General features: G+C 42.3%; 1 protein-coding gene across 33 annotated transcripts in view; it reads left to right on the plus strand.

The window, feature by feature from the left end:
* Nucleotides 1-1,142: 1,142 nt before the first annotated feature.
* DCAF8 (DDB1 and CUL4 associated factor 8) overlaps nt 1,143-19,127 on the plus strand; it is a 46,610-nt gene continuing 28,625 nt past the window's right edge. For 6 of the 33 annotated variants that reach the window (XR_012434666.1, XR_012434669.1, XR_012434693.1 and 3 more), the window contains exons 1-2: nt 1,143-1,573; nt 2,327-2,400. The gene's annotated coding sequence lies outside the window, so the exon portion shown is untranslated. Of the gene's footprint in view, nt 1,574-2,284; nt 2,401-7,471; nt 7,562-19,127 lie in introns of all 33 variants that reach the window. The other 27 variants (XR_012434668.1, XR_012434679.1, XR_012434682.1 and 24 more) reach the window with 12 other exon arrangements.

Below are 19,127 nucleotides of genomic sequence, written 5' to 3' on the forward strand. Positions count from 1 at the left end.
ATGTGATGGGAAGCTATTGGAGGTTTTGAACAAGGTGGGGACTGGGGAAATAATACGACCTTACTTTTTTTTTGAGATGGAGTCTCATTCCATCACCCAGGCTGGAGTGCAGTGGTGCGATCTCAGCTCACTGCAACCTCCACCTCCGGGTTCAAGCGATTCTCCTGCCTCAGCCTCCCAAGTAGCTGGGATTGCAGGCACGCTCCACCACGCCGGGTAATTTTTTTTTTTTTTTTTTTGTAATTTTAGTAGAGACGGGTTTCACCATGTTGGCCTGGTTTTGAGCTCCTGACCTCAAGTGATCCGCATCCGCCCACATCCGCCTCCCAAAGTGCTAGGATTACAGGCATAAGCCACCGCGCCCGGCCAGACCTTACATTTAAAAAAATCACTCTGGCTGCCTTATGTTTAATTGCAATGGCAATAATGGAAGTAGACAAACGAGGTAAGTTTCTATTGCGGTAGTCTTAAGTAATATATAATGACTTGGACTAGGAGAGTAGCGGTAGGGGAGGTGAGAAAGGGTCAGATTTTTGCACCCTGGCCTTCTGGTTGGAAAAAAAAAAAAAATTCCCCAGCTTGGCAGCTGGGATTAATCCTCTGCACGGTTCCTGTAGGTGTCATAACGAAACAGGGTACAACAGTCACCCCATATCACCCGATATGGGAACTTTTACCACACCACCCCTCTTCAGAAAAGAGCCTCTGGAATAGCTACACCTCAAGCTACTGAGCCCCTTCTTTAAGAATACGTAAATGGAGACTCTGAGGGGAAAATGGGCCTCGATAGTATAGAAACCACTTAAGGAAACGAAGTCCTGAAAGGAAACGGGTATTTTCAGAAAAATCCTTGTGGCAATCATTGCTCGTTCCCAGTATTCAAAAACGGCAAAATTGGCCATCATCCAGGAGGTAGCCTGGAAATTTAGTTTATTTCTATCACAACTCTGGGAAGCCCCTAACTCGCATTTGTTTTGAGTATCACAAGAAAAGCAAGCCCAAAGAAACTACAAAAACAACTTTGCCTCTTCGGTAATGCGCACGCGCCCCTCCCTCTGTTTTCCGTTGGTCTTAAGCCCCGCCCCTTGTGCGTCCTTCGAGGAGGGTTGCGAGCCGTGAGCTCGCGCGACCACTCTTCCCTCAGTCTTCTCGAGCACATCGTCGCAAACGGGGCCGGAAAGCGTGGCAGCGCAGGCGCAAGCGCAGAGAGCGGAGGCGGTGGTGGTGGCGGCCGCTGGCCAGTGTAAGATGGCGGCGGCGTTGGTGGTGGCAGTGGACGGGGCGGCTGGGCCTGGAACAGTCGGAGCAGCCGCTAGCAGAAGGATGACCCAAGACGGGAAGCGGGCTGCTGAGCCTCGCCGATTCCCGTGCTTGTAACTGCCCCAGCCGGACACCCCCCCCCTTGACCTTACCCGGTCTGTGTCTCGTTCCGGCTCGGCCTGCCCCCTCTCCGCTCCCCAGCCGGTTTCCCTTAAGGATGGGCCTGACCCCTTTCCCAAGCTCTTAGCGCTCAGGTCTTTTCCTTCCGCCGACCCGAAGTCATCGCCGGGAATACTGGTTGTCCTTTCCTCAGGTCAGCCCTGGGGTTGCCCCCAAGAGCCAGCCCCACAGTTCACAGGGACGCCTTGCTTCGTTGGGTGACCCATTTGTGCGCTCCTATTTCTCCCCTTAGATTGAGGGACATGGCTCGCCCTGCGTCTCCCCCTCACCTCAGGGCCACCGCGCAATGGGTCCCCCTCCCCCATCCCAAGTTCCCAGGCCCAGCACTTTGTACGGAAGGCGGAGGTCCAAGAATCCCGGAGTCGGTTGTTGCCTTGTGGTCTTGTACCCTTTGTGTTATAATTCTCTTAGTTTACCTCCTCTAACTCCCAAATCTTTTAGGATATCTTAGAACGGTCCCATTTGGTCCCTGTTAGTTGGAAAGCATCTGGTGGCTTGAATTTCTGACTCATGATTGTTACTGGAGTCTCTGTAAACAAACCGGCACTAGCGCTATCACATTCTCTCCGGGATTTCCCCCTCTGCTCTGTGGCTTCTTGTTGAGAGGTTGTTTGGTTACGGTTTAGCGTTAAAAAGATTCAGGTTATCCTTTTAAATGACTTTACGTTTTAGTGGAGCTGGGAGATTACTTGCCTGGCTTCTAATCTTCATGTTGGTTCATTTTATTTCCATATGCGTGTGGGTTATTCAGTAATTAGAATTAGATAAATTATTCTGCTTTAAATAGTTTTGAGAAGGCCTAAACATACTGAAGTGTATTCATAAATATTTTTATTATGTTCAGTAGAAGACACACCTTTGCCATGTAAATTTTAACTTTTCTCAGTCCTTCAGTGAATCGACAGACCTATTTTCTCAGGAGCTCAACCTGGCCTTACTTCAGTGATAAAAGGAGGAAAGGTGAGTGGGAGTTGGAGGCATTAAAATTCTTGAGTTCAAGACAGACTACCCTGATGCTCAACTGCTGACCACTACAGTCATAAAATTCCTACCAGTTTCCCAAAGAGTTTGGGTGTTGTTCTTGGCTTTGTTCCAGCTCTGGTTGAATTACTTTTACAAGTTTAATTGTCTGTGGGCTTCTTGTCTTTCCGTCCTAAACTATTGCTGTATGTCTTCAAATGACTTATGCCTAGGAGTGAGTGCGTGTCCCCTACCCCATGTCTTCTTTTCTTCTTTATTCATTTTCATTGTATTTTGTCTGTGTGTCGATCATATTTCTTACGTTGTTAAAAACTGGAACTTAGCCTGCGTTCTGTTCAGCCTGTTGTCAAATCAGATCTCTTCCCCTCTCACAGCTTTGGGTTGTCATCCCTTGGTATTTAGAGGAGAATATTTAGCTGCTTGTAACTAAAAGCTGGGGAGTGATGAGTGATGCTGCTTTTAGTTGGTGTCTGAGTCCAGTCTATTTCAGAATTCCGACTTTTTAGGATATAGTGGGAAATTTTTTGTAAAAAAATAAATAAATAAATAGTGGCTGCTCTTTCTTTTGTAGCTGGTCTGAAGAATTCTTGGTTAGCAGAAGAAACATCCTGGGCATTCAGCAGCATGGGTTGGTGCCAAAAAGGGAGTCAGAACATACTTATAAATGCAGTTTTCCTGAAGCTTTCAGGTTTCTGGTAGCAGAGACTAGAGGCTCATGGCATGTGACAGAAAAGCTAAGTGACTGGAAGGCAGCCCTGGCTGATTCCTAATATCTTTATGATTTGTAGTGGGAAAAGATTGAGTGACGCTGGTGATTTTTATTCCATTTGATGACTGACTTAGAAAACGCTAATTATGTACTGGAATAAAATGATTAGTGATGGTGTGTATGTGTATCAGTAAGATATAAAGAGAAAAGGACAGTCTTTAGAGATTGGACAGACTTTTAATTTAATTTTAAGGTTTAAATACTAGACTAATATTTCTTAGCCATGTGACCTTGAGCAAGTTACTTAAACTTCTCTGACTCTTAATTTCCACAACTCTAAAAGTGTGATAATACCGCTTACCTCCCAGGGTCATTGTTAGTATTATAGGGAATCTATTTAAAGCTCTTAGTAATCTAAGAGCATGTGGTACACACTCAAAAAATGTTTTGTTTTTTTCTGCATATCATTGATATAGCTTTGAATAAGTTATACATCAATTTATGCTTCTTTTACATTTCGCCTTAAAACATATTTTACTGGTTAATTTTCCCAACAGATTTTTAATTGATCAACTTAGACGTGTCCTTTGTAAGTGCCCACCTAGAATTGTCTTCTGAACATGAATCCCCTGTTGGGGGTTCATAACCAGAGGACAGAATATTAGATATTGGTGTATGTATATTTCAAAATGTATTCTTAAACATCAGTAAATTTTTTTGTTCATTGGTTCCTTCTTCTTGGTCTCTCTGTTAGCACACCTGATCAGAGTTGGCAGTGTTGCAATTCTTTCCCTTTCTGCTACAATGTTGTTTACCTCTCCTGCAACTACCCTTTATACTTTCCTTTTTTGCCATGAAGGGAATACATTTTTTTCCTTGTTGTTGGGCTGTACAGTGATCCTCATCAACAAATTATCAAAGAACTGTGTGAGGAGAAGGTTTTCATTTCTTTTTAAAGTGAATCAGGGCTAGGGAGTTAGGAATGAAGAGGGGTTTTTTTGTTTGTTTTTTGTTTGTTTGTTTGTTTTTGAGATGGAGTCTCGCTCTGTTGCCAGGCTGGGATGCTGTGGCGCGATCTCAGCTCACTGCAACCTCCAAATTCCTGGTTCAGGTGATTCTCCTGCCTCAACCTCCCGAGTGGCTGGGATTACAGGCATGCGCCACCTTGACCAGCTAATTTTTGTATTTTTAGTAGAGGAGGGGTTTCACCATGTTGGCCAGGATGGTCTCAATCTCCTGACCTCATGATCCGCCCACCTTGGCCTCCCAAAGTGCTGGGTTTACAGATGTTAGCCACCGTGCCCGGCCAAAGAGTTCTTTTTTCAGCTCCACAGCTGGACCATCTTAATAATATGACAGCACAGATGAAGAGTTTTAAACCCTTTGTTGGCTTTTCTTTCACATCTTTTTGGTAAGGGCACATGAAAATTAAGTACTGATAATATCGCAATGAAAGCGGCTGTGTCATTCAGACCAGTGATCAGTTTAGATTTGATGAACTTTTAACTGCCATCATCCAGGGTCTGAATTCTCCATTGTAAGGTAAGGACTCTCCAGGGTGGTGGTGAGATGGGTTGAGATTGCATTTGTATCATTTGTGTTTTTATAAACTCTGAAGATCCGTGTCGGGTGACGGAAAGGGTGGGAGGAGAAAAGAAAATACTTTGAAAGAGATAACTTGGACTCTATTTCCTTATGTGCTGGGTACGAATCCCCAGGTAACATCTGTGTATAGTAAATCAGTATTTCTAGTCTGTGGGCCACACTGTAAACTTTTTGTCTTCTGAAGTTTTTTTTTATTTTTGGTTTTTGTAGAGATAGGGACTCACTTTGTTGCCCAGGCTGGTCTCAAACTCCTGGGCTCAAGTGATCTTCCCACCTCAACTGAGTAGCTGGGACCACAGGCATATCACCATACCTAGCTAATTTTTTTTTTTTTTTTTTTGAGACAGAGTCTCGCTCTGTCGCCCAGACTGGAGTGCAGTGGCCGCATCTCAGCTCACTGCAAGCTCCGCCTCCCGGGTCTACGCCATTGCCATTCTCCTGCCTCAGCCTCCCGAGTAGCTGGGACTACAGGCGCCCGCCACCTCACCCGGCTAGTTTTTTGTATTTTTTAGTAGAGACGGGGTTTCACCGTATTAGCCAGGCTGGTCTCGATCTCCTGACCTTGTGATCCGCCTGTCTCGGCCTCCCAAAGTGCTGGGATTACAGGCTTGAGCCACCGCGCCCGGCCTTTTTTTTTTTTTTTTTTTTTTTTTAGAGATGAGGTCTTACTTGCCCAGCTCGTCTCAAGTGATGCTCCCATCTTGGCCTCCCAAAGTGCTGGGATTACAGGCATAGCCACAGCACCTAGCTTGAAGATATTTTTATATTTCCAGGGTTTTAGGTGTTTACTTAAGAATTATGGCATCTTATTAGGTAGTATTTCCTAGGATGGTTGGAGTGGAAGGCTAAGAATGCTAGTGACCTTTTAGTTCTCACCACCAACCTCTTAAAGTGCAGTCTATTTATTTATTTTTGAAACAGGTTCTCACTCTGTCACCTGGGGTGGAGTGCAGTGGCACCATCATGGCTCACTCCAACCTCGACCTCCTGAGTTTAGGTGATCCTCCCATCTCAGCCTCTCGAGTAGCTGGGACTACAGGTGCACGCCACCATACCTGGCTAATTGTTGTATTTTTTATAAAGATGAGGTTTCACCATATTGCCCAGGCTGATCTCGAACTCCTGGGCTCAAGCAGTCCTCCTGCCTCAGCCTCCCAGAACAGGATTACAGGCGTGAGCCTCTGCGCCCTGCTCAGTGCAGTCAATTAAATGTATAAAAATCTGCCAGGCCAAGTGCGGTTGGCTCATAGCTGTGATCCCAGCACTTTTGGGAGGCCAAGGTGGGAGGATCACTTGAGCCTAGTTGTTCAAGTCCAGCCTAGGTGATGTTGAGACCTCGTCTCTACAAAAAGTTAAAAAGATAGCCAAGCATGGGGCAAGTACTTGCACTCCTATCTCCTTGGGAGGCTGAGGTGGGAAGATCGAGTCCAGGAGTACGGGCTGCGGTGAGCTGAGATTGCACCACTGCACTTTAGTATGGGCAACAGAGCGAGACCTGGTCTCAAAAAAAAAAAAAGAATCAGTCCCGGTGCCATGGTCCTTAGTGTTGAGTAGGATCAACCTAAGACAGAAGCTTGTCTACAGAGAGCTGAAAGAAAGCAGCCTCTTTGTTGCCAGTTTAAAACAATACTGACATTTTAAAAACAAACAGATTCTAGTAAGGAGACATTGTATAGAAGCGCACCCTGTTGTGAAAGACTGGGATCTTGAGTTTCATCCTCTAAGTCTTGTATTCATCAGGTGAGTTATAGACTTTTAAAATCATAAAGTGACTATTAAAATGCTTTCAGTAGATAGATTCATTACTTCATTATTTTTGCTGTAGAAAAGTTTATTCTAAACATGTCTAGGAAATACCCAGATTATAAAAGAGAAATAACGGTATCCACACAGGACTTTGTATTGCATAACATTGGTGTTAGAGTTAGTTTTTAAGTCTCTGAGACTGAATTACCTTTTTTTTTTTTTTTTTTTTAAAGCAGATTATCAGTGAGCTAAGATAATCTGCTGTTTACCCTCACCTGTTTGGAACGCAGGCAACTGAATTAATTGAATCAGCAATAGGCATGGAGTGGTGACTTTATATATTTTCATTTTAGAGCCAAAAGCCATTGAGTTTTAGCTTAGCTTTGTAGTAATATTAAAAGCTTCATCTTTTATTTTCACGAATGTACCCAAGAAACGTCATTGCTGTTAAAATCAGTCAGAAAAGGAGGCTACTTGCTCTTTATTGATTTAGTCATTCTGCTCTTGGAGTGAGTAGAAAGTCTTTGAAAGCTTTTCAAAAATTGGTGAGTGATGAATTTTATGAATTAGTCACTTCTTTGTAGCAGGTTTTTTTTTTTTTTTTTTTTTTTTTTTTTTTTTTTTTTTTTTAATCTTTACCTCTGCAGGACATAGTTCCTGGGCCAGAAGCCAGATTTCTCAAGTACCACCTAACCTCAGAAATGTGTTATGATACAGATAAATTAATGAACGGAGGCTGCCTTGAGGTTGCCAGTAGGGCACTGGGGAGTAATTAATATGACAAAGATGGCATCTTATTAATGAAATGTATTAATAGTATGTCTAGTGGATTGGGTCATTGCAAAAATTTTCATCATTGTATCTGAGATTAGATATTTGCTATTTATCCTCTGAAGATACTATTTAAGGAAGTCTGGCCAAGTTCTGTAGTTAAGCATACATATTTGCCTCACATGCCTTTTTTTTTTTTTCTTCCTGGTTTTTTCTTAGCCATCTGGAAAGCTACTATAGGGTTTACCTCTAGTGGTAGCCAAGTGACTGTATTCCTCTGGTGTACTTTAATCATTGGCACATTACCAGGTATGTTTTGGTAACCTTACTTAGGATCCAACATTAGACCCTTTCTTCTAACCTAACCTGTAGGAAGGCACTTCTTGATGTTTTAAGCCTCTCTTCACTGTTTTATTGTAAGTTGTACCTTTGGAGCATGATTTTTTCATCTTAAATCCTCTCCAGCAATTTAAGAAAAATTTGAAATATAAATGGCAAAAACTGTTAATGGCAACAGACTTCTGATGTAAACGTAAATCGAGATGGAAACAAAATGAAAAGTAGATATCCCTAAGAATTAGTTAAATTGAGATAAACGCGCTTGGATGTTTTTATAGAAAGGTCTCTCAGCCAGGTGCAGTGGCGTGTACTTGTAATCCTGACTACTCAGGAGGCTGAGTTGGGAGGACTGCTTGAGCCGAGGAGTTTCAGGCCAGCCTGGGCAACATAGCAAGACCTTGTCTCTTTAAAAAAAAAAAAAAAAAGTTTCTTAGTTCTGCTGCTGGAAATTAACACTGAAGGGTTAGAGTGCGTTCCTGACATAGTCTGAAATACTGTTATTAGAATTAAAACCAGAGGCCACGCATGGTGGCTTATGCCTGTAATCCCAGCATTTTGGGAGGCTGAGGCGGGCGGATCACCTGAGGCCAGGAGTTCGAGACCAACCTGGCCAACATAGCAAAACTCCATCTCTACTAAAAATACAACAATTAGTCAGCTGCAGTGGCATGCGCCTGTAGTCCCAGCTACTTGGGAGGCTGAGGCAGGAGAATTGCTTGAACCCGGAAGGCAGAGGTTGCAGTGAGCCAGGATCACAACACTGTACTCCAGCCTGGGTGACAGAGTGAGACCCTGTCTCAAAAAAAAAAAAAAAAAAAAAAAAAGAAAGCCAGTAAACTATAAACACTGGGCATTTGATGTTACCAGTAGGGAGAGAAGGCATTAATTCAAAGAAGGAACAAAGTTCCTTATTCATAGTTTGAATCCTCATCATTATCCATGGTGATTGCTTTGCAGTCCTCCATCTTGGGTATCCTCAGAACCTTCAAGAGGGAGAAGAGGCCAGGTGTGGTGGTTCATGCCTATAATCCCAGCACTTTGGGAGGCCAAGGTAGGAGGATTACTTGAGCTCAGGAGTTTGAGACTACTCGGCAAGATAGTGAGACTCCGTCTCTACAATAATAATAGTAAAAAAAAATTTTTTTAATTAAAAGAGGGAGAAAAACTTAGGGAGGCTTATATTATGGGTTCCTGGGTAGACTGCCTTACTGTAGTTCGTAGAACATGAATACTTGAAAGAAGATATTAACGGAGCTCTCTGAATTCTTTAAAACGCCAGAGAGAATGGGTAGGCAGATTTCATAGACTTGGAACTGTGTCCTATATTGTATACGATGTTTGGAGAATCATTGCTGAGTGGTAAGGAAGTCTAGGCTTCTAGGAAATGTAGTCTGGTATAGAGATGGGAAACTAGAAAAATAATATAAATGCCTACTATGTACAAACAGGCTCTTAGCATACGTTGTCTTTAATCCTCTAAATTCCTGCAGGGTGGTGATATTATCCCATTTTACAAAAGAAAAACTCGAAAGCAGGTGGTAGAGGTAGAATTCAAACCCAGGTCTGCTTGACACCAAAGCCCTTTTCTTTCTTTCATAACGCATGCTGTCTTTAAAAACAGGACTTTTTTTTTTTTAGATGGCGTCTTGCTTTGTCACCAGCCTGTAGTGCAGTGGCGTGATCTTGGCTCACTGCAGCCTTCTCCTCTTGGGTTCAAGCAATCCTCCTGCCTCAGCCTCCAAGTAGCTAAGACTACAGGTGCATCCCACCATGCCCAGCTAATTTTTGTATTTTTAGTAGAGACGGGGTTTCACCATGTTGGCCAAGATGGTCTTGATCTGTTGACCTCATGATCCGCCCGGTCTGGCCTCCTAAAGTGTGGGGTTTACAGGCATGAGCCACAGTGCCTGGCCAAAAAAAAAAAAAAAAAAAACCAGGGCTTTTCAAAGCCAAATGATGAAGCAAATGAACTGAAAGGTAGAATTAAATATTTCTTATAAATATATGTATATAAAGTATTCAAATGGCAGTAGGAATAAAGACATTTTTCATTGTTTAGACATAGTTATGCTATATTGGTAAGCTAATGAGTTTTTTAAGGAAACAATTTTTTTTTTTTTTTTTTTGGAGACAAGAGTTTCGTTCTTTGGCCCAGGCTGGAGTGCAGTGGCACAATCTTGGCTCCCTGCAACCTCCGCCTTCCAGTTTATGTGATTCTCCTGCCTCAGTCTCCCCAGTAGCTGGGATTACAGGCATGCTCCACCACACCCAGCTGATTTTTGTATTTTTAGTAGAGATGGGATTTCACCATGTTGGCCAGGCTGGTCTCAAACTCCTGACCTCATGATCCACCCGCCTCGGCCTCCCAAAGTGTTGGGATTACAGGCATGAGCCACTGCACCCAGCCCAGGAAATAATTTTTATAGACCTAAGAGACAGCCGAATCCTAGTGTTTTATGATTCTTTACTAGAGAGAAAATCAGCATTCCATTCAATCTCTGAGATAATTCCAGGGGAAAAGCTGTTCTGACTCTTACAGCCTTTTAACAGTATACTGTTTTCTGTATTTTTTGGAAGCATGGACTGTCCTCCTTACCTTCTTGGTTTCGTTTTTCTGAGACAGGGTCTTGCTCTGTCACCCAGGCTGGAGTACAGTGACCCCATCATGGCTCACTGCCATCTTGACCTCTGGGGCTCAAGTGATCCTCCCACTTCAGCCTCCCAAGTAGCTGGGACTACAGGTGTATACCACCACACCCTACTTTTTATTTTTTTATTTTATTTTATTTATTTATTTTTGAGACAGAGTCTCGCCGTGTCGCCCAGGCTGGAGTGCAATGGTGCGATCTCGGCTCACTGCAACCTTTGCCTCCCAGGTTCAAGTGATTCTCCTGCCTCAGTCTCCCGAGTAGCTGGGATCGCAGGCGTGTGCCACCACGTGTGGCTAATTTTTGTATTTTTAGTAGAGACAGGGTTTTACCATTTTGGCCAGACTTGTCTCAAACTCCTGACCTCAGGTGATCCGCCCGCCTCAGCCTCCCAAAGTGCTGGGATTACCAGCATCACTTAGGCGTCAGCCACTGTGCCTGGCCTAATTTTTGAATTTTTTGTAGAGACAGAGTCTCCCAGTGTTGCCCAGGTTGGTCTCAAACTCCTGGGCTCAAGCGATCCTCCAGCCTCGGCCTCCCAAAGTGCTGGGATTACAGGCATGAGCCACTGCGCCCAGCCTATCCTCACGTTGAAACCTTTTTTTTTTTTTTTTTTTTTGAGATGGAATCTTGCTCTGTCACCCAGGCTGGATTGCAGTGGTGTGATCTCACCTCACTGCGAGCTCCACCTCCCGGGTTCATGCCATTTTTCTGCCTCAGCCTCCCAGGTAGCTGGGACTACAGGCACCCGCCACAGCACCTGGTTAATTTTTTGTATTTTTAGTAGAGATGGGATTTCACCATATTAGCCAGGATGGTCTTGATCTCCTGACCTTGTGATCCGCCCAACTCGGCCTCCCAAAGTGCTGGGATTACAGGCATGAGCCACAGCGCCCGGCCACCTTGAAACCTTTTTATTCTTGACTTCCAGAGATTTAATTTTTATCATTCGTTCTTCTCAATTTTTCTCTCTGCTCTCCTTTCTTTTCTCTAAGAGTAGGTATTCCTGAAGATTCTTCCGTTGAACTTCCTCTCCCAGAGCCTTCTTAGGTGCCTAATTGTTTGAGGTATGATTTACAAGGTGTTTGATTTTGAAGTTTCTCTGTACGGATAACTCACAAGTCTATATCTCTGGCCCTACTTTATTTAAGTTTCAAACTTAAATTTGTTTGTCACTACTTTCCTACCTAACATGTCAGCTTGGATTTTAAATATATTCAGAATAATCTCTTATCCCACCTACCAGCATCTCATTTTTGTCACTTGATTTCCTCTGGGCACCAGACTAAGAACTTGTCTTTTTTGACTCAGCTTTGTAACTGCTTATTGAGCTAAACATTACCTCCCTTTACGACCATTCTCATGTTGATCCCTTTTTAATTCCCTTTGCCGTCCACTCAAGACAGCCCCTCATTACTTCTTATCTTGGCAACTATAATAGCTTTTAAACTTGTTTCTCATTCCTTTTCCTTCGTTTTAGTCCATCTTATTATCTTTGACAAAATAATTTCCCTGATGCCTGACACCCCCCCCCCCAAGAACAAAGCTTTTATTATACCTCTTAACTTATCAACTATACCTTACTGGCTAGCCAAACTAGACTACCCGTGTATGTTTCTTGACCATGTCAGGTTTTTAACCTCCATGTCTTTTCTCGCTCTGGTCCTGTGGAATGTCTTTCTCAACTCTACCCATTGAAATCCTGCCTGTCTTTTAAGGCCCATCTTAAAACCTAATTTTCCATAGAAGCATTTCCTTTCTCCCTGAAACTAAATATAATCTTTTCCTCTGTTCAAACACAACAGCATTCTATTTATCTTTTTAAAAAAAGATATTGATACTTATGTCTCTTGTATCATGGTTATATACTCATTTTTCCTAATTGATTAATTGGCTACAAAAGGGATTGTGACTGCCTTGTTTATATTTGTAACTTCTGTATATTGCCTGGTACCAATGCTGTTGTGTAACAGCATGTTTGCTTACAGATAGGCCACTGGGTGGTGCCAGAGGCTTGTAATTTGTATAAAAATGAGTAGCCTAGACTCCCAGCTAGAGTGTACGTGCTAGAGCCTCTCTGCAGTTGGGTTGTTTGTACTGTCAAATCTTCAGCACAGTAGGAATAGAGATTAATTTTCCCGTTCCAGAAACATTCAGTTTCTTTCTGCTCATCTGTCCAGCCTACCAGAGGAGACAGTGTCGTATGTTCGACCCCTCCAAGTACTTATTAGAAAATAGCCCAGAACTAAAGTCCTACCTACAATAAACATGCTTTATGTAATGAGTTTCAGCCTCTTTGGGGTCATCCTTTGAGTTTCAGTGCCTGAGGTTCTCTGATTGATAAACACCATCCGGCCAGGTGCGGTGGCTCACGCCTGTAATCTCAGCTTTTTGGGAGGCCAAGGAAGGTGGATCACTTGAGTCCAGGAATTTGAGACCAGCCTGGGCAACATGTCCCCCACCGCCATCTCTACAAAAAAATACAAAAAATTTAGCTGAGCATGGCGGTGTGCACCTGTAGTCCCAGCTACTGAAGGGGCTGAGGTGGGAGCATCACTTGAGCCTGGGAGGTCGAGGCTTCAGTGAGCTGAGATCCCATTACTGCATTCCAGCCTGGACAACGGTGAGACCCTGTCTTAAAAAAAAAAAAAAAAAAAAAAAATCTGCAAAACCACTATTCTAAGTCAGGAAAGTAGGCTTGGAGAAGTAAGTGTTTCTTGTGAAGGAGAAATATTAAGGGAAGTAAAATGAAGTTAAAATGAGCCATTTCATCTTGGAAACAAAAATTGGAGGTGGAGAAAGTAGAACTAGTTGATACCAGATGGACTGTGGGACCTAGAAAAGCAAATTTGTACTTTGGATGGAGATCAACCCTGAACAGCTGTTCATTTTTGAGTGGTAAGGGACATCTGTCCTCCTGAGAGAAACTTGGGACTGTGTGGCTCTCTGTCTTAATAATAATTGAAGTATTTTCTCATCACCTTCTAGTTTCAGAGGAAATTCTAAAACCTTGTCTCATTTAAATATGGATGTTTATGTAGGAGAGTTGGGTACTTGAGTAGCAGAATGAGACAGGCACTGGTTTGAGAGAATGCTGGGATTATATAAACCATGAGATTTGACAGACTGAGTTCAGGTCTTAGTAAAGGGATCAAGGACAATAATAATATTTAGATGTTGATGTTTCGATCGGGCTCAAGGTAAGGTAGTTGTCAGACCAGTATTCATAGACCCTAGACACCAAAGGATTTAAAGTGAACTTCAGAGAAATTAAAAAAAATAAAGAGCATAAACATACAAATTAATAGTACAACCACAAGAATAACTGAGCTACTTAAATTTCTGCTCTTCTTAGTTATCACCAAGACAATAGGGTTGTAGACTTTTTATGTATTTAGAATTAATCTTGCCATTAATGTGGTCGCTGAGAAATCACATAGGCAGTCTTGGTTGCAGCAAAAACCGTTTCAGCACTTTCGTTTTCAGGTGAGAAGTCTATGCTGTCATTTGCTGTGACATATTGACCATTTTAGTCAACTTTTATTAATCACAGCCTTGAGAATTTAGTGTTTTTGATGGTATTATGTCATTTAACAGTTTGCATTATTTTTCCTCCATCACTCTTCTCTCATTCTTTCTCTTTTTTTTGAGACAGAGTTTCTCTCTTGTTTCCCAGGCTGGAGTGCAATGGCGCGATCTCGGCTCACCACAACCTCCACCTTCCGGGTTCAAGCAATTCTCCTGCCTCAGCCTCCCAAGTAGCTGGGATTACAGGCATGCGCTACCATGCCCGGCTAATTTTTTTGTACTTTTGGTAGAGATGGGGTTTCTCCATGTTGGTCAGGCTGGTCTCGAACTCCTGACCTCAGGTGATCCGCCCCCCCTTGGCCTCCCAAAGTTCTGAGATTACAGGCGTGAGCCACTGCGCCGACCTGCGTTCTCTCTTTTTAGGCCATGTTTATTCAAGTATAATTTATATACAGTAAAATTTATCCTTTTTTAAGTTGGCCTATTCTTTTAATTCTGACAAAGGCCTAGTTATGTAATACCAACATGATTGGGGCATAGAACATTTCCATCATTCCAAAAAATTTTCTCATGCCCTTTTGCAGTCAGTTTCATTTCCCTACCCGCAAGCCCTAGTAGTCCCTGATCTCTCTATTCCTATAGGTTTATCTTTTCTAGAAAGTACTATAAGTGGAATCATATATTGTATAGCTGTTTGAGTCTGAATTATTGCACTTACCATAACATACTTGAGATCTATCCATGTTGTTGCTTGTGTCAGTAAGTAGTTCATTCCTTTTTATTGCTCAGTAGTATCCCATTGTGTGGACCTACCACAATTTGTTCATCCATGACCCAGCTGAAGAACATTTGTTTCCAGTTTTTTGATGAATTTAAGTAAAACTATTAGAACATTCACCTACAGGATATTTTTAATTTTGTGGCATACATTTTCATTCTTATTTATTTTATTTATTTATTTTTAAAGATGGGGTATTGCTATGTTACCCAGGCTGGTCTTTTAATTCCTGGACTCAAGCTGTCCTCCTGCCTCAGCCTCCCAAATTGCTGGTTTAACAGATCTGAACCTCTTTTTTCTTATATAAATTTCTGAAGCTGAAGTGGGATTCCTGAGTTGTATGATAAGTGTATATTTAACTTCATAAGAAACTGCCAAATTGCTTTTTTCAAAATGACTGTACTCTTTTGCATGTCTAGTAACAGTGTATAAGAGTTGTGCTACTTCTTGTTAGTACTTAATAAAGTAAATTTTTGTTATTTAAACAATTTTTGACCATTCTAATAGGTGTTTAGTGGATTCTCATTGTGGTTTTAATTTATATTTTCTTAATTATTAATAATGTTGAGGATCTTTTCGAGGGATTATTATTTACAGTACTTTTTTTTGTTTGTTTTTGAGATGGAGTCTCTCTCTGTTGCCCAGGCTGGAGTGCAATGGTGCGATCTCGGCTCACTTGCAACCTCTGCCTCCCAGGTTCAAGCGATTCGCCTGCCTCAGCCTCCTGAGTAGCTGGGACTACAGGCATGTGCCACCACCCCAGCTAATTTTGTAATTTAATAGAAATGGGGTTTTACCATGTTGGTCAGGCTAGCCTCGAACTCCTGACCTCCGGTGATCCGCCCGCCTTCGCCTCCCAAAGTGCTGGGATTACAGGCCTGAGCCATTGCGCCCAGTGAGATTTTAATTTTGATAAATCCAAATGATTAATTTTTTTTTGTATATGCTTTTTGTGTCCTATCCTAAGAAATTGTTGCCTAACCCAAGGTCACAGAGATTATTTTCTTTGTTTTCTTTTGGAAGTTGTATTGTTTTAAGTTATATTTAGATCTGTGATTCATTTTGAGTTAACTTTTGTATATTGAACAGTGTATGGATTGAGGTTTTCTTTTTCTTTTGGCAGTCGAATGTTCAGTTATTCTGGTACAAGTTGAGCATCCCAGATTAAAAAATCTGAAATCTCAAGTGCTTTGAAATCTGAAACTTTTTTTTTTTTAAATACTTTAAATTCTAGGGTACATGTACACAACATGCAGGTTTGTTACATATGTATACATGTGCCATGTTGGTGTGCTGTACCCATTAACTCATCATTTACATTAGGTGTATCTCCTAATGCTATCCCTCCCCACTCCCCCCTCCCCACAATAGGCCTCAGTGTGTGATGTTCCCCTTCCTGTGTCCAAGTGATCTCACTGTTCAATTCCCACCTATGAGTGAGAACATGCGGTGTTTGGTTTTCTGTTCTTGCGATAGTTTGCTGAGAATGATGGTTTCCAGCTGCATCCATGTCCCTACAAAGGACACGAACTCATCTTTTTTTATGGCTGCATAGTATTCCATGGTGTATATGTGCCACACTTTTTGATTGCCAACTTGATGCTCAAAGGAAATACTCGTTGAAGCATTTTGGGTTTTGAATTTTCTGATTTGGGATGCTCAACTGGTATACTGCAGATATTCAAAAATTTGAAACACTTCTGGCCCCAAGCATTTGGATAAGAGGATACTCCAGACAAGGGATACGTAGTCTCTTTCTTGTACAGCTCTTTCATCATATTAGGGGGAAAGAGGAGCCCCAGTAGTTCTAAACAAGAGACACTTCGTATCTCTTTTACAAAGTACTCTTATCCAGCATATTGGAGTCTTTCTGCCTGGTTTTTAGTTAATATTTTGTCATGTAATTGGTTAAAAATTTAAGGCTTTATTCTTACTAAGACAAGAAAAATCTAGGTCACTGGAATTTCTTAGTGAAATTAAAATGGCACTTGGGCCTTTTTTCCTCACCCTCCAATGGGTTACTCTTTAACCTTCAGTTTGGCAGGGGTTATGGTTATTTTTAGAATATGAGCAGTGGAGCTAATCTAATTAAACTCTTCCAACTACCTGGGACAGTGAGCTTATCAGCTTTTCCAACCTCAGTGAGATTAGCTTTGGACTAGATTTTACGTGAAAGTTGATCAAAGTAAAAATAGTGGATTTGTTGGAAATATAGTGAAAAGTGAAGAAGATAGTTTGGATTTGGGTCAAATATGTTCTCTGCAGACCTCAGTTTATAAAGTTAAAACTGTATTTTTTGGTGATGGAAAAGATTTTTTATTGTTTAATGTTTTGGAGACTGCTTCTTGCTCTGTTGTCCAGGCTGGAGAGATGTGGTGTAATCACAGCTCACTGCAGCCTCAACTTCTGTGGCTCATGTCATCCTTCCAACTCAGCCCCGCCCCGAGTAGCTGAGACTACAGGCATATGCCTGACTGATTTTTTTCTTTTTTGTAGTGATGGGGGTCTTCTTATGTTGCCCAGGCTGGTCTCCAACTCCTGCCTTGACCTCCCAATGTGCTGGGATTACAGACATGAGCTGCCGTGCCTGACTAGAAAAGATTTTTCAGTAGCTCCTATACTTGACACCTAGGGCACAGCATCTCTGCCTCCTTGATTAATTGATTGAGACAGGGGTCTCACAGTTCTGCCCAGGCTGGTCTTGAATTCCTGAGCTCAAGCAGTCCTTTCTCAGCCTTCTGAGTAGCTGTGATTACAGGTGCATGCCACACCTTTGAACGTCAGGTTCATGCTCAAAGTTTTCACTGATAGAGGTTCATAATCAAAGTTTGGAGATCACTGCTCTAGAGTATCCTTCTGCAGAAATTTTGACATTTAATTCTACTTACCTTTGTCATCTGTGCACATGTATTTTCTAGAGCAATTATGAGTCAAAAGTTCAGGCAGTCTGGACTCCTGTGGGAGTTGATACTTGGTTTTAAGAGAGGTTCTCTGGAGCTGCTTTTTAATTCTCTGGGAGTGGATAATGGTGGGGTGAAACATATGGTAAAGAGTTTTGATTATGGAGGTGGGAAAACAGCAAATCTGTTCTTCGTGTTACACTGGTCTGCGTATTACCTTTGTTTTTAATGTGTTTTTTTGTTTGTTTATTTTTGTTTTCTTTGAGATGGAGTTTTACTCTTGTTGCCCAGGCTGGAGTGCAATGGCGCAGTCTCGGCTCACTGCAACCTCCGCCTCCCAGGTTCAAGTGATTCTCCTGCCTCACCCTCCTTAGTAGCTGGGATTACAGGCATGTGCCACCACGCCTGGCTAATTTTGTAGTTTTGGTAGAGACGGAGTTTCTCCATGTTGGTCAGGCTCGTCTAGAGCTCCTGACCTCAGGTGATCCGCCCTCCTTGGCCTCCCAAAGTGATGGATTAATCTTAACAAAGTAGTGCATTTTCCCCACTTGATAGGAATTGATACACTTTTAAATTCTAGATGGAGAAGATAGGCTCCTATGCTAAAGAATATAAACAGGACTATTGAGAGGGAAAAACAAATGCTGTGTGAGGAATGCTATACAAAACTGTCTACCTCAAAAACAAAATGCAATGCAAACAGCTTCTCACTATTTTTCTTTATGTTGCTTCACATATCTGTTTTTTGTTGGCGTTGTCTTTCATCATCACCCTTCCAGGTGTCCTTTCCTGAAATTCAGTCAGCTTCAGCCCCACTCTTGCAGTATTTCTGTTCCCACCTTGACCTATTATGAACAATCTTTGGGCTGCTGTCTCTTGACAGAGGATACTTTTAATGAAGCAGCTTAGATTTCTGTAGAGGGTAGCAGGGAAAAGGATAAGGATGAGGCTGATTCTGGAATAATTGTCATGGGAATGAAAGGGCTGTTGAAAGATTAGAGGCCAGGGTGCCTGGGTACAAGGACTGGGGTAATAATTATACTTTGTCTTTTACCAGTGACTTTTGTCCAAGTCACTGAAAGGGCTTAACAAAATTCTGATCTGAATAATATTATTCTTTGCTCTTTGGAATTTACTGGAGGTGGCAGTGAGGCTCTGAAAAAAATATGTTTTATAGTGGCATGAAAGGAAATGAGTTAGATACCCTGATTCTAAGAAAGACGAGTCTAGTGAAAGCTGATGCTGTTAGGTGAAACAATGTTTGCCATTATTATATGAAATGGGATGAGATGGTTTAATGGAAATGTTGCCCTTTTCTTCCCCACCTTTGTCTTTGTGCTTAGAGACTCTGACTGTTAGTCTAAGAGAAACGAAACAACTTAAGGTTCTTTCCTAGGGATAGGGTGCTCCTGATTTCTAGTTTCAGCTCTATAATCCTTAGTATCTGTGCCTTTAATAAGTTTGAAGTTAGTTGGGCTGGGCGTGGTGGCTCACACCTGTAATCCCAGAACTTTGGGAGGCTGAGGCGGGCGGATCACAAGGTCAGGAGATCGAGACCATCCTGCCTAACACAGTGAAACCCCATCTCTACTAAAAATACAAAAAATTCGCCGGGCGTGGTGACGGGTGCCTGTAGTCCCAGCTACTCGGGAGGCTGAGGCAGGAGAATGGTGTGAACCCGG

This window comes from Macaca fascicularis, chromosome 1 (assembly GCF_037993035.2).
Source record: "Macaca fascicularis isolate 582-1 chromosome 1, T2T-MFA8v1.1".
In the NCBI taxonomy this organism is placed as follows: Eukaryota; Metazoa; Chordata; class Mammalia; order Primates; family Cercopithecidae; genus Macaca; species Macaca fascicularis.